Genomic DNA, 14,609 nt, shown 5'->3' with positions numbered 1-14,609 from the left:
CACCATGGCTCTACATGTAGATTTTCTATCTTGACAAACCCAGGTAGGACCATCATGGAAAACAACTTGTTCCCCCTCATTTATTCCATATGGGGGCCCAGCAAGGTATGCTGGCTGGGTTTATAACATTTTTATGACACAATTATGGCTCATTAGTAGTTCATGGATTTTTTTTTATTGTCATGCCAGTTTGCATTTGCTTGCTTGTGGTACAAAATTCAGACTCTGGCTCAATGCTTCTTTAAACGTTTAGGTTAGATCCTGTTTTAGGTGTGTAATATGTGGCCTTGAAAAATACACAAAGAATGTTTGTCTGAAAATAATCATCTATAAGGATTAGATTAAAAAAATGAGAAAGGCAGATAATCAACAGAAAAAACCTGTTTGAGAAGATCAATAAGTATGTTGGCCTATCCTTTAATACCCGTTATGGCATCATAAACAAAATAGTCAAGCTGAAACTACTAACAGGGTTTTGCTATGAGTTTATATTATATTCATAGCATAAATAACTAAATGTGGAGAGGAAGTGGGAATGGGAAATGAATGAATGATCAGCATCAGATGTGGATAAATGTGCCTTTGGTGTTTTTGCTGGAGGATTGCAGCTGCTTTCCTTCAGTGTCATCTAATATTCCAAGTGATATTTAGTGTTGTGCTTTGTCTTTGTGCTGGTTGAGATATCACCTACAGCAACATCCTCTGCAAACCACTATAGAGAACTGAATATGTTGTTGCACTAGGCTGGGATACAATGGCGTCATGCGAGCTATAAAGCCTTAGAGCCACTTCACTTTGTTTTATCTCAAAATATAATGAAGAAAGGTCAGCTGCTATCATCAACATAAACCATCTTCATACACCAAACTGTAGGTTAGAGGAGCAGTGGGGAACACTGCCCTGAACAAACCAATCGGTGCTTCAATGCTCCACCTCACTCCACACACAACCACACAGCCAGGCGACCCAGTACCCTCATTCCTCATGCGTCTCTTCTCCACCTGCCACCAGTGAGCTCCTTCTGCCTCCATTACCACAGTCTCTTTACCCCAGCACCATCTTCCACTCCTCCCTCACAGAGCCCTCCAGCCACAGAACCTTGAGAAACCCAGACCGACCCATCTACACATTCCCTTCATGCTCCCTGACAATACTGTCATGTTGACCCACATGCAGAAGACAATGGGTAAGGATGAAGGTTTATGTCCAACATTTACATACAATCAAAATGTGCATATGATAAACTAATTCCACTCTGGTTGGGAGAGAGGAGAGACAAGTTAGGCGGAGATCACAGAGGAGGGTGGAGAAGCTGATTGGTGCAAGGAGAGCTTACAGCCATCCGGGGTTGGTGTCTGGAGGTTTGGGGTGGGGCTGGTTCTGAGTCCTGACTGGTTTTGATCTGCATCTGGAGATTGGGAGGCAGGTGAGAGCTGAGAGCAGAGTAACTACAAGCTGAGAGAATATTTCCTCCTCAGGTGAATAGTGAAGAAGACTACAGGAGCAGCAGGGTGAAACACAGATGACTGGAGACGGTCACTAACACTTTCACAGAGCTGGAGAACGGCTGGAGTCTACCGTCCTTTTCTTTCAAATGTCTTTTTATTGATTATTAGCAAACAAATTTCTAGACACCATCCCCAGGCTACCATCAAGGTAACTCATCTTGCAGAGAGTGAGGGCTCGGCCACAGCACCAGCAGAGCCCAGCAAAGATCTTCTCTGAAAAAGATGTCCCACTAACAACTTTATCAGCTTTGGTTATGTGAAAAATCTGGAACAGTTTTTTCACATAACCAAACCATAATTATGCAACAGCTGTTAACCGATAACATTTTTGTTGTTCTGGGATTTGGGCCAAACCGTATTGATGCCTAGGGCACCATAATGACTAAAGCAGGATCTGACTCAAAGTGTTTCTGTTAGACTTTGAGCCTTTGAGCTCAATTAACCACAACTTGTTTGGAATTAAAGCAGTGCTTTTGTAAAAGTCCAGTCCAACAAGCTAAATAACAAAACCCTTGGTAATTCATCTCAAGAAAGTCAATAGGTTTGTACAGATGTATTTAGAACAAAATACATATTTCAGAAGGTAGTTGGGGGAAGAGTGTTATTTAGGTGAGTTAGACAGCAGTATTGGCACAGAGCAACTGAATGAACAGAAATCGTGATGGACAAGAACTGGACCAAGGGGTCGGGTTGGAAGTGTAGAAGGCTAGGCTTCACTAAAAGCTCTTTTTGTGGTTGTCTTTCTGTCCTTTCTGTCTTAAACCAAATCCAGTCAAAGCAATGACCATGGCAACAGCTTCTGAAAAGTAAGAAAAAACTGCACTCTGAAGAGAAGACAAAAGCATAAAGCTTTCCTTTTTTTCTTTAAATGACATTAATTGCATTTAATTCCAGAGAAAGTAGCTTTATGCTTAAAGTGGAAAAAGCAGGTCATTACAATTTTATTTCTGGAGGTGAACATCAAATTGCAGGAAGTGCAGACATGTTTTGAGTAGGAGCGATCTGACGTTGTAGTTCCTGAAGTGTTAGAGACAAATATAAATCCAGTTCAAAGCAGTTTTTAAACATTTTTGGGGGCATTTGTGTTTCAGTCTATTCTGCTCTCTCACTAGCTGATGCTGGATTAAGAGACCAATATGTTCAAAGCTTTGCAATGCTCGCTGCTTTGGATTAATACGCAATGACACACACACACACACACACACATGCACGCACACACGCATTTACCCAAAGTATTTTCATTCAGCAGCAGCTCTTCCATCCCTGTCAGTCCTCTGACACTGCAGCGTTCCACATGGCAGACCAAAGTACAGCCAATGTCTCTGCAAATGTAGCGCTCACTTGAAACACATGCTCTCTGTCTAGCACTCACTCACAGAGATCTGTACTGTATGTAGCAGCACGTTTCTGAGCTTACAGTGAAAATACCTTCAGCCTGCTCTGACACTAAGAAAACATCCATCTGATTTCAGCCAATTTACAAGCAGTCACATGTAGAATAAAGTGCATGCTGCCTCACCATTCCACATCCTGAGCTCGACTTTTATTACCGTTTCCTTTAAATAAACTCAGTGCACCTCTGGAATGTGCTATCAGGTAATCCATAACACTGACGAGCAGTCTCATTAGACTTTATTCCACTTTCATCTGGTGAAAAAGAAAACAGACGTGAATCAGTGTTACAAAGCCTTGAAAGTGTGAGTCAACCATAATTGGTTTTAAGATTATGCTTCATGTGATCCAACAAAAGTATCAGTCATATAAAAACAAAGAGATTTCATATAACCCAATTTAACATTAAAACATTCAGTATGTTATTATGTATGATGTTTTATTTTAAGGCAGAATTTCCTGTTTGATCCATGATGTTTTTGGTCAGATCACAAACTAATGTATAAAAGAAGTGTGAGCTTGATTTGTACTGGACTGAAGGAAGAGGGATTATTCTTCAAAATGGCACATAGGTAGCCATTAGATATTTATTAGCTATTTTCATGGATATCATTAAATTGGAAAATTGAAAGAAATATATTGTCAGCTCCCCTCACAAGGAGTCATTACCAAATATAAAATTCATGACAGCATACCAAGCAGCCCTGGCATGTCTGTCCTTCCTTCAGTTGTGACATGTCTTGGCTGATCACATCCGTACCGAGTTTGGACAGATGAAGAACTGATGGCTCCTAGGTCTCCAGTCCTGTAACCTGGACATTGTGGCATTTTTCACTTGGTCAAACAAAGAGATGGAACAAAGAAATTTCCAGAGTTGTAACAAACTCCTCCAAACAGTTCGCGCACTGAAACATTCTTTGTGCTCTAGGTATCCTGGAACGGTGACATTCCTAATGGACCCTCATTTCTTCCCACTGTCACACTGAGAGGAACATTTCCCCATGGATGGTTTTAATGTTAGTCTCCTCTAAAGCTGGGTATGCCGACAAGTCAATTATATTTCAAGTCATTGAAGCAGCAATTCTGTTATCAGTGACCTGTCAGCTTTGATCCAAGGGCAGGCTGTGCTTGATAAACAGGCTTGTGTAATGGTTCTGACATCCGAAGTGAAACTCATCACACCTCCAAGCTGCAGTCTGAAGCCTCACTGAGGCAAAGCAGGTAAAAACATTTTCATGTGCGTGAAAATGTGCAACAAACCTTCATCTGGAGCCCAAACTTTTGAGGACTCGGAAACTAGGAAATGTCAATTGCACTAATGCATGACTTCACTTGGAGAACCTCTGAATGAATATGGACTTTTTGAAAATATTTTTGATGAAATACAAAAAGCAACCGAATAAACAATAAAAATCCTTGCTAGATTGGGTATAGCTGCTTGTTTGAAAAACGACAAGCCGGCCCATAGAGGAATGAACCTGTACTTCTGGATGTCTGATTCTACAGTCGCATCAGAAAAAACTACAAGTACATCATCCCTTGTTCTAGGTCATCCTTTCCTCCGTGGTAAAGCCAGAAAATAATAACGGTACTTAATATCAAGAGAAAATACGTCCAATAGAATATAAATCATTTCATTCGACTCTGATTGAGTGGCATGGCATTATGGGGGATGTAGTCAGGAAAAGGCTTTAGCCACTCAACCTTTCATTTTGTTTATTGATCAGCACTGATTGGATGTGTAAAAATGATTAGAAAAGCAATTTTGTTTATTATATCTATTTTTCATCTCAATCTAAATTTACAAATTGCAAAATGTTTTTTTATTTATTTCACTGTTCTTATTGGTTTTAGTATAAAGACTCCATTGGATAGAAAACTAAATACTATGCACAATGTGAATGCAGCTGTGTGGTACAAGTCATGGATGTGTCTCAAGAGCAGGAAGTGAAGATCACAATATAACCACTTCCAACACCTAAGCGCTGCTATAAAGCTCATCAGTCATTGCTCGTTTTTTTCTCCTCTTCTTTGTTGTTGGTAGATTTGAAACCAAGAATTTATCTGACAGCCTGGCAGCGGCACCCTGCATCCAGATTGTGATCTGAAAAACTCACCACTTTCATGTCTCCAAGCAACCAGCATTAAGCCTGAGTGTAATTTAGAGGTGGGCACCTCAGTCTCCTCCTGAACAGAGCAAGTGCACGCACATGTCCAGAGAAAAAACCTACTAGTAGCAAAGAAACTTGTAAAGGTGCTGAATAAAAGACGTTCACTGTTCAGTATGGACAGGTTTTTCTGTGGAATGTAGCTCCAAGTTAATCATGAAAAACCCACCTAGTCATATATATTTTCTTAGAGCACATAAAAAACATTCAAAACTAGAAGCAGATTGGGAAGCTGACATGCCTAATGCAATGCTACTCGACACACTACTGGTTGGTGTTTGTAAAGCAACTGATCCATGTGTCTGAGTCCTGGTTAGCTGTTGATGAACACTGAGCATGGTAGCTTGAGCATGTTTAGGTATATTTGGCATTTGAACTATTAAAATAGGCAGCTGTAAGTGTTTTCACAGGGAGTCGCAAGTATTAACAGATTTCAATTTTTCATGAGAGGTTTTGATCTGTAAATCTCAACAGGAGTTTGCTGTTTGCTTCAAGCTAACATATACAGTGGGTCATAAGTCAAACAATTGTTCCTATGCAGTCTCTGATTTTGAGCTTATTTTTTTGTTAAATTTAGTAAAGGTGTTTTATTTATTTAGTATTATTCATCTGAGAATAAATATAATTCCTGAATTACTTAACCTTCCAGCATTCAGTCGTTGCTTGTCCTATTGCTCCTCTGTGTCTTTCTCCTTCTTGTGCTCATTATCTTCCATCGGACCTTTCAGTTCACATAACATCTGAGGATTCTGCTGAAGCTGGTAAACAGGAGGAGGTACAGCAAACACTAGAAAGTCTCACCTTTAATAAACATTTTGTCTTTTGTGAAGACTTGTCCATATTTTCTAATCCATTATTTATAGCAAAAGCTTTCTGTTCTTTCACAGAATTAATATTTTTTTCTTTCTTACACCCCCTGGAACTTCTCTTTCCTTTGTCCTCAGTCTGATTACCTCTGATCCTTGATTTTGTCCACAGTGTCTTATCATGGAAGATTTCTTTTTTACAAAAGCCAAGCTCTGACAGTTTACTGTGTAAGCATTTAGTTTCATCCTGTTCTTTTTCTTTAAAGCCGGGCTGAGACATGCCCTGTTTTAAATACGTAATAATTCTAATCTATTCAGCGGAGACGGCGGCTTAAACACTCACAAATACACTTGTGGAAGGAACCAAAAATCATTCTCTGCAATACACAGAAGGTTTGGCGATAAGAGCGTCTGCACTGCAGCTTCTGCCAACATGAGTATCAGCTGGGAGATTTATTCACTGAGAACGTCTGCTAGCATTAAAGCTGGAGCTGCAGCTGCAGGTAGAAAATGTTATTTAAAGTTCAGCTGCAATGTCATTTCCAATCTAATCTCTATCACTTCTGAAATACATTGTTGGTGACACGCTTCAGATGAGACATAATGTTTATTTACTGTATGAGACTTTTTCCACAGCAGACACTGACACGTTTTATAGCAGAATAACCATAGAGCAAATTTATGTCATTATAACAAATATCCTATGTGGTATGTATTAGTGAGCTAGTTAACACTCTGAGTATCTTTATATTTCCTGCTCTCTCACATGGCTCAGGTCAATTCAGTATCAACAATCAGTCAGGTTGTTTTCTTCCTGAAGGGTCTTGGTCAGGTCCTCTGGCAGTTTGACCCATTTCTGACTACCTCAAGTGTTCACCAACATTTCAAAGCAATGCTAAGATGGTTCACAACCGCGATTATCAAACATTCCTGCTTTTGATGTCTTTGCAACCAATATAATTAAACCACACTGTCATCACATAGCTCCACCCGATCCACTTTCTACACGTGCCAATAAACATGGTGCACATTTAAGGCCCAGTGCACATGGAATCAGGCACTGGGCTCTCTGCTGGTGTAGGTCACATACTTAGAAAGAAACGTTTCGCCTTTCCAGGTTTGGCTGTTGTGTGAACCTGTCATGATCTTTGCCCACCATAAAGAAGTAGAGAAGAAGAAGGACAGAGCTGAGGCTCATGTTAGGTCATCATCTGAGTTTGAGTTCAGCTTTACACCTGAACAGCTCCATGTTTAGCTCAGACTTTGTAGATCAAACAGTGCTGTTACATCTGTCCTGATTCAAAAATGATTTACTTTGAACATCAGTTTTACAGTCTGCTAAATGGAATATTTAACTTAATATAAAGAAGCTCTGCAGACTTGAAGGACTTTTTCCATTTTAATAAGCTCCTCCTAGTGAATCTTCCTTGGGAAAACAAAAGTTGTCATGATTCTGTGGGTCAGTTTCCTCTGTAGGGTCAGATCTCGATTGTTTTTAGAGGTTTGAGTCAAACAAATACGGTACATGTGAAAACGGCACTAAAGTGTTGTTCTAACTGCACTTCATAGAATGAGTCCTGGTTCTGTGTAATTCTCCACATTGTTTCATTTATTGTACTTTACTTGTTTTCCCATTTTAATCCCTCTTTGTTAATTTTCCTTCACAATAGGTAAAACAATTATCTTGTGTGGGAGTAAATCCATAAGAGTACTTATGAATTAATTTTTTTCTGACAAGTTTTTCAGAGACCGTGGCGTCTTCATAGATTTTTCAGTGCAATATGCTGGATCATATTTGTCATGGTTAGTAATATTTGTCATGCTCATCCATGCGGGGCAGAAGGGCCTGGGTGTCTGTCTCCAGTAGTCATTGGGAGAGAGGTGGGGTCACCCAGGAGAGGTCGCCAGTTCATCGCAGGGCAACACAGAGACACACAGGACTAACACACACATTCACACTCACACTATGGGCTATTTAGAGACCAGTTAACCTCTCATGTTTTTGGACAGTGGAAGGAAGCTGGAGTACACAGAAAGAACCCAAGGACTCACAGAGAGAACATGCAAACTCCATGCAGAAAGAACTCAGGGTTTTCACTGGGCAGTTTAAATAGAAAGATGATGAGAACAAGGACACCTGAGGCTGCCAGTCAGGGTGATCGTAGTTGTAACCTCAAGGAGGGACATTAGCAAAATTTGAAGGCACATGGAAATAATGTAAGGAATTCATAGGGATGGATTTAACACTCAGGCATCGACTGACCGGCGGTTAACTCCTCGTTTCCTCTTGCTGATTACAAACAGGTGCACCGGAAAACACTACTCAGCCCCACACTCAGTTGGAAGGTGAAGGTCCAGAGAGAGACACCAACTCCATCCTGACATCACTGCCCTCACAACATCTCCATCATCTCTCAGGCCACCAGGAGGCTCAGAGGAACCAGAAGGACAGGAGGACTCAAAGGCCCCAATAAGAGTTGTTAGTCTATATGTCACACACACACACACACACATAGAGTACATGGTGACATGGTGGAGAAGAAAGTTTTCTAGTTATAAATCTATTAAATATTTTTAGAACCAAAGTCAATTATCACAGTCACAGAAATTAAACCTAATTGTTGCAGGCCAGCATTATTTAAAGTACTAAAGATCATTACAGTTCATTTTCATGTGACCAATTCTGTTTTGATTTTAATCACATGATGTACAACCTAAAACACGCTCCCAATGCTGAACGTCAGCTTAGTGCTTCATGTTCCATGTTTCTTGATCAGAGGTCAGAAGGTTCTGCTACTGTCATTGATTTACTGTGGGTCAAGTCTCTGCTGACTCAGTCACATTGACTACTGATTGCAGGAAATAGACATTTCATACATTAGATGTTACAAAGAGGAAACCCCTCTGCAGGCATTCCTCCCACTGACTAGTGAAACCATGTTCTCAGCTGCGGCTGCAGTTTACTGAATCAAAGCAACAATGGAATAAATTTAACTTTATCTGTATTTTCATCATGAAATGTTTGCTGAGAAGGATTCTGTGATGAAGCGAACTTTAGTCCATCTGCTTGGTCACATTTTAACACTTGAGAACTTCAGTCAACTTTTCCAGAAATCCTTGCCTAATAACTGGTAAAAATAAATAAATAAATAAAAAATAATGTTCACACACACCATTCTAGAGGAATGGTGTGTGTGAGGTCAGGAGGAAACACAGCTCTGTTCCTCCCAGCATGCAGACAGGTCTGCCCTCTGTTGACCTCATCCACCTGCACTTTCTTGTCTCCAAGCTAACCAATCAGCAATCAGCCCAAAGGGTTAATGAATAACGTTAACCATGGTAACTCAGATGCCTCTGAGGTTACCGTAGCAACTACAGCTCAAGTATGTGTCATCTACAAGCACCAGGGATGTCAGTCATCACAGATGCTATTAGCCCAAAGAGCAGTTGCTGCTTATCTTCTCAAGTCTGTGTGTGCGGGGGTGGGCGTGTGGGGGTGTGTGGGGGTGTGTCTTTGCGTGTATGCATCTATGTGTGTGTGTCAGAGGGAAGGAGTGAAACGTTGCTTTGCATATGTTAAAAAACTGCCGGTGTGTGTTTGTGTTTTGGTGAATAGATGTAGTTTGAGGATGGGTCTGCAGTCTGACTTCCTGACTTTGTGTTTCTCTAATCTGCGTCTTTGTTGTTATTTCATGCTGTTAACTTATTGATCATACTGTTTCTGATTGCTTATTGAGAAGTGTGTGTGTGTGTGTGTGTGTGTGTGTGTGTGTGTGTGTGTGTGTGTGTGTGTGTGTGTGTGTGTGTGTGTGTGTGTGTGTGTGTGGGTGTGTGTGTGTGTGTGTGTGTGTGTGTGTGTGTGTGTGTGTGGGTGTGTGTGTGTGTGGGTGTGTGTGTGTGTGTGTGTGTGTGTGTGTGTGTGTGTGTGTGTGACATGTGTGAGTGTGTGTTCAATACCATTCTGTTTTATTTTTTTAAATGCTGACAATAGCTGAAGCTTTACATGTGGTACAACACTGCCCCCTGCAGGAGGAAGTTACATTTCTTCTTACATTGATCAATAAAGAAGGAAGAAAAATTCCAGGTTTGTTATGGAAGCACTTGTGTCATTTTAAGAGTTTAATGCATCTTTGATTATATTGCCAATAATAACATTATCCACAATTAGTTTATATTTATCAAAACCTGTTGGGCATTAAAGCTCACAAATTAAGCTTTAATGTTGAATAATTAAATAATTGCAAGTTACCAACACACACACCCAGGCACACAGTAAATCATTACCAGGTAGAGTTCCTCAGATTTTTAATCTGAATGATGTTGGCAGAGATTTGTGATGTTTGTGAATATTGGTAAATATTTTTTCTACAAACCATATTTGCTACAGTTCTATCTTTAAGTATTTTTGGGCAAATTTCTGCTTCTCTACTCAACTTCCAAATGTTTTGAAGCATCTAACTGTTTTTTCTCCAGGTGTACCAAGTATTTAGCCTCATCTTTCTTCCCATTGACTTTAAAGAATTTGCCTTTTCTTGTTCCCTCTGAATGCTAAGCCCTGCTCTGCAAGAGCTCCTTCCAAATCACCGGTTTGTGTGAACGGTGGCGTGTCAATCTGCACCAAGTTACAAAAATTCAGAAGTCCAAAGTAAAGCTTCATCCTGCAACGATGGGCAGGGCGGGGTCAGCCTGGTTCAACAAGTAGAAAATAACTTGGGGAGAAAATCTGAGGAGATTTTATTTGTTATAAACTTTTCCTAAATATCTGTGTAGAGACAAAGAGAACTTCCCTATTTATTTTTTAAATGATAACCAGTATGATGGGTAAGAAGTTAGTTGGAAATGAACAGCTATTTTGGTTGGATTCTCGATCTTCATGATGCTGTTTGTTCTCTGCTGTTCTCTAACATGGAACTACTGGATTTACACTCAGACTTTGCTACAAACAGGTGGACTCTGTTTCCTTATTAGATGATTTCTGAAGACAGTTGGCTGGTCTGAATTTTATTTAGGGGAATCAAAGTAAAGGGTCTTGAGTACAAATTCCTGCAGCATGTGGAAGGGTCAGTGAATCACAGCAGTTAGACGCCATTTCTAGCAGATAACAGAGTCAAAGCCATTGGCTCATGATTGAAGATGATAGAACCTAAGTGAGAGATGTGTACATTTGAAGAATATTTTCCCCTCAAGGTCTGTGGTGATGCTGATGAGAACAGTAGAGCATGACACATAATAGTTACTGGCAGCATCTCTCCCTCTCTCTCTCTCTGTTCTTGTTTCATGAGATGGAACAATGTGAATCAATAGTCGGCTCAGGGATCGTCCCATTTAGCAAGGTGACTGTTTAAGGTAGAAGTATTGATCTCTCCAAATGAGTCTTGTCAAACATTATAAACAAAAAGGAGGGTATAAAGTGTCTCAATATACCTTTGTTTACCCAGTTTAGACAGGAATTAAATGATAAGTCAGATAGGAATTGAAATGTTGGACAAAGGTGGAGCTGTGATGTTGCTGATGTAGTTGTTAGGAGGAGGGGGGATAGTAGATCAGGTTAATGGTGATGCTCACAGAAGAGGTCTAATTAAAACTGAAGTGAACTTGATGTTCAAAAAAACACAGCAGTGTGACTGCTCTGTTCACACGCTGACGTTTCCCCTTCTGGTGGTTGGTGTTGAGAATAAATAATTCTGTGTTTTCCTTCTATCTCTGTTAGCTAGTTGCTAAGCTAAACCTAAAGGAAATGACTTGTTAGGAAATAAAAATGAGAGCTATTGTTAGAGGAGATGACTAGGAAACGCCCTCTTTAGGGCGTAGCTTAGATAGAGGCTAACAAAAAACACCACAAACTGTTCTTGGCTGCCATTTTGTCTGTTAGCGCTTAAAGGTGGCATGTCAGAATGGACCAGCTGTATTTTGATATTAATAAATGGATTCATGAAGTCAACTCACTGACTCTTTTTTAACCTCATACATCAAGATCTCAGCATGGAGAACGGATAATTCTCCACAATGGGCTGGTTGGAAGTTGACCTGTTTCTTTGACAGCTTTTATATTGTAGCCATTTCACTCCTTGTGTCTCTTTGTACTTAACTTCTGCATGTAGAAAATTGAGTTGCCTGCCTTGGGATGTTTCACATTAACATTGGACCAGTTCATACCTGCTAGGAAGATATAACATACCGGATCTCACAAAATGAGAAAGGCCTTCAGATTTTTTGTAAATATTTTATCGTCTCTGCATGGCACAACCCTGATGACATGACTCTTTGATATGATGTAAAGTAGTCAGTGTACAGAGTGAATAACTGTAAATGTACTGTCCCTTCAAAATAATTGAACACACAGCCAATAATGTCTCAACCACTGTGAGCAAAGGTTAGTACACCCCTGTTCCCTCCCTGTAACACTTGGTGTGTCTTGCAGATGAACTTTTATGCAGCATTGACAAATAAATCACTAACTGCCAGACATCCTTGTGATAATAGAGGATCTTTGATGGGTTTCGTAAATGATGAGTTCTTCAAGCAGCTAACGCATGTATCTTTGGGTTTAATTTGTAAGCTTCAACACAGGTAATACACCTGAGGGAGAAGACCATGAAGTTTACCAAAACTAAATCTGAAACAAAATACTTTTAAACTAATTCTCTTAACAATTAATGGAAGAAAAAACTTTTCAGCCATTTGTCTAAGTGAAGAAATAAAAACTGAAACAGTCAAAAGACGTTTTGAGATGTGGTGGATACAAATGTGTCAAATATGGCATTTTGTCTGTTTTATCCTTCCCTCGGATAATATTCAAAATGTCGTTATCTACATTCCAGTTCTTGCCAGAACAGTCTTTTATCCACACAGATGGCGTCTCTAAACCCTCAGATTGTGGGAAAAGAAGACCTTGAGGTTCTGATCCGGCCTGCAGCTGAAGGTCAGACATGTTGAAAAGGCCTGGTATTTCTTTTGGTTTCGTCCTTTTTTAGTTTGACTTCAGATCGAATTAATTTGTGAGCTAACCCTTTAATTATTAGAAATTATTGTCTCAAACCAAACTTTTAATGTGAAGGTGGATTTGATTTAAAACCTCTTAGCTGTCATGATGACACCATTGTCCCCATGGAAACATTGAGGTACATATAAATATTTTGAGGCTGACAGTTAAGACAGTTTTATTTTTGATAGTCTGAGGATCTACAAATGTTTCCAGTCAGCCAGACTCTACTTGTGTTTATGTCATACATGTGAGCAAAACTGTCAATATTCCGCTAATGTTGAAACAACACAACTTCTCAATTGCAGTGTTTCCATTAGATAAGAAACACAATTAAAATAACATGTGAATGAGCTTGTTGTGATAAGTCAGTAAAAAACATGCTCCTCCATTTTCCTCCTACTATGCTTCCTCTCTTCTTCATGTGCCAGTTGCAACATTCGGCTGTTGATCATGTGACTCACGTGATAAAAACGTGTCTCCATTGCAACTTAACAAAACAATTTCAAAAGGCCAAAAACCACCTCAACCATTCTACCTCCAAAACTTTTTTATCCAAAAACAAGAGCTGTTTATTTTTATTTTTCAAACTTATCATATTTCTATTAAGTAAATTTATATTTGAAATGTCAAATTGCACAATTATATGGTCAAAGGAAACACAGCTCTTTACTGGTCCTTCATTATGTGGCTATGAAATATGTTCAATGTAAACTTCTAACTCCATTCAAACAACTTTGGATCTTTGGAACTAACTCAAAGTCAGTACATTGCAATTCAGACCCAGATATAAAACAATGCAGTGACATTAATAATGCCACCTGGTAAAAAGTAAACTTAGCTGACTGCATCAAGTCAATAACTTTGCAGCATTTCATCCTCCTGAGCGAGAATTTAGCGGTGCACTGAGTCAATAACTTTGTAGCAGTTTCTCATTCTGAGCATGCATGTGGGAGGGATGTAAAGGTAACATGAAGAAACCTCCAGCAGAACCAGAACCAGAATCTGAACAAGTATGAGCAGCTGCCTGCTGTGACCGACTGAGGAATTGAGAAAAAAGCAAACCAATAATACAAGAGTTTTGTGTTAAAGAAAGTTAAGAGCTAATGGTAGCACTAGCTTCTGTAGTGGCTTCAGACACTAACACAGCTAGACTTAAAAGCTTGTTGTAAAATATATGAGATGAAAAGATGAGTACATGTAGGTCATACAGCTGCAGTCATCATTAAAGCTTCATCTGAAAGTGGCCAGGTACTATAAACATTATTATGTTGACAAAGTATGCTGTACATCATGCAGTCTGATCTGGTAACTGAAGCGGATTTAGTGAAAAAATATCAAATATTCTTAAACTCCTGTCATAAATAGAGCCAGGAGGAGCTGCTGCTGCTTCACCATTAAACATGGCAGGAGCTCAGGAGGATCATGGTGAAGGAGCTTTAAAGACAGAACTGAAAACAACTAACAGAAACCAGGAACGAGGCCTGGAGAGCAACAAAACAAACCGAGACTGGGAGCAACAAAGCAAAACAAGGAGTAAAATCACAGAGATGACCAGAGGAACCAGGGAGGAGGGAAGTAGAGAGAAGAACCTACATACTGAGGGAGAGATAGAAGTGACAGAGGAACCAGAACAGCTATCAGAGGTGAGTTCAGGGGAAGCTGGGGGGAAAACCAGGCAGAGGAAACGAGGGGACAAAAAACGGGAGGGGGAGCTTACTGGAAGACTGAGGGAAATGAAGCAGAGAATCAG

The sequence above is a fragment of the Xiphophorus maculatus genome, chromosome 23 (genome assembly GCF_002775205.1).
Source record: "Xiphophorus maculatus strain JP 163 A chromosome 23, X_maculatus-5.0-male, whole genome shotgun sequence".
NCBI lineage: Eukaryota > Metazoa > Chordata > Actinopteri > Cyprinodontiformes > Poeciliidae > Xiphophorus > Xiphophorus maculatus.
Note: the sequence above shows the minus strand (reverse complement) of the source record.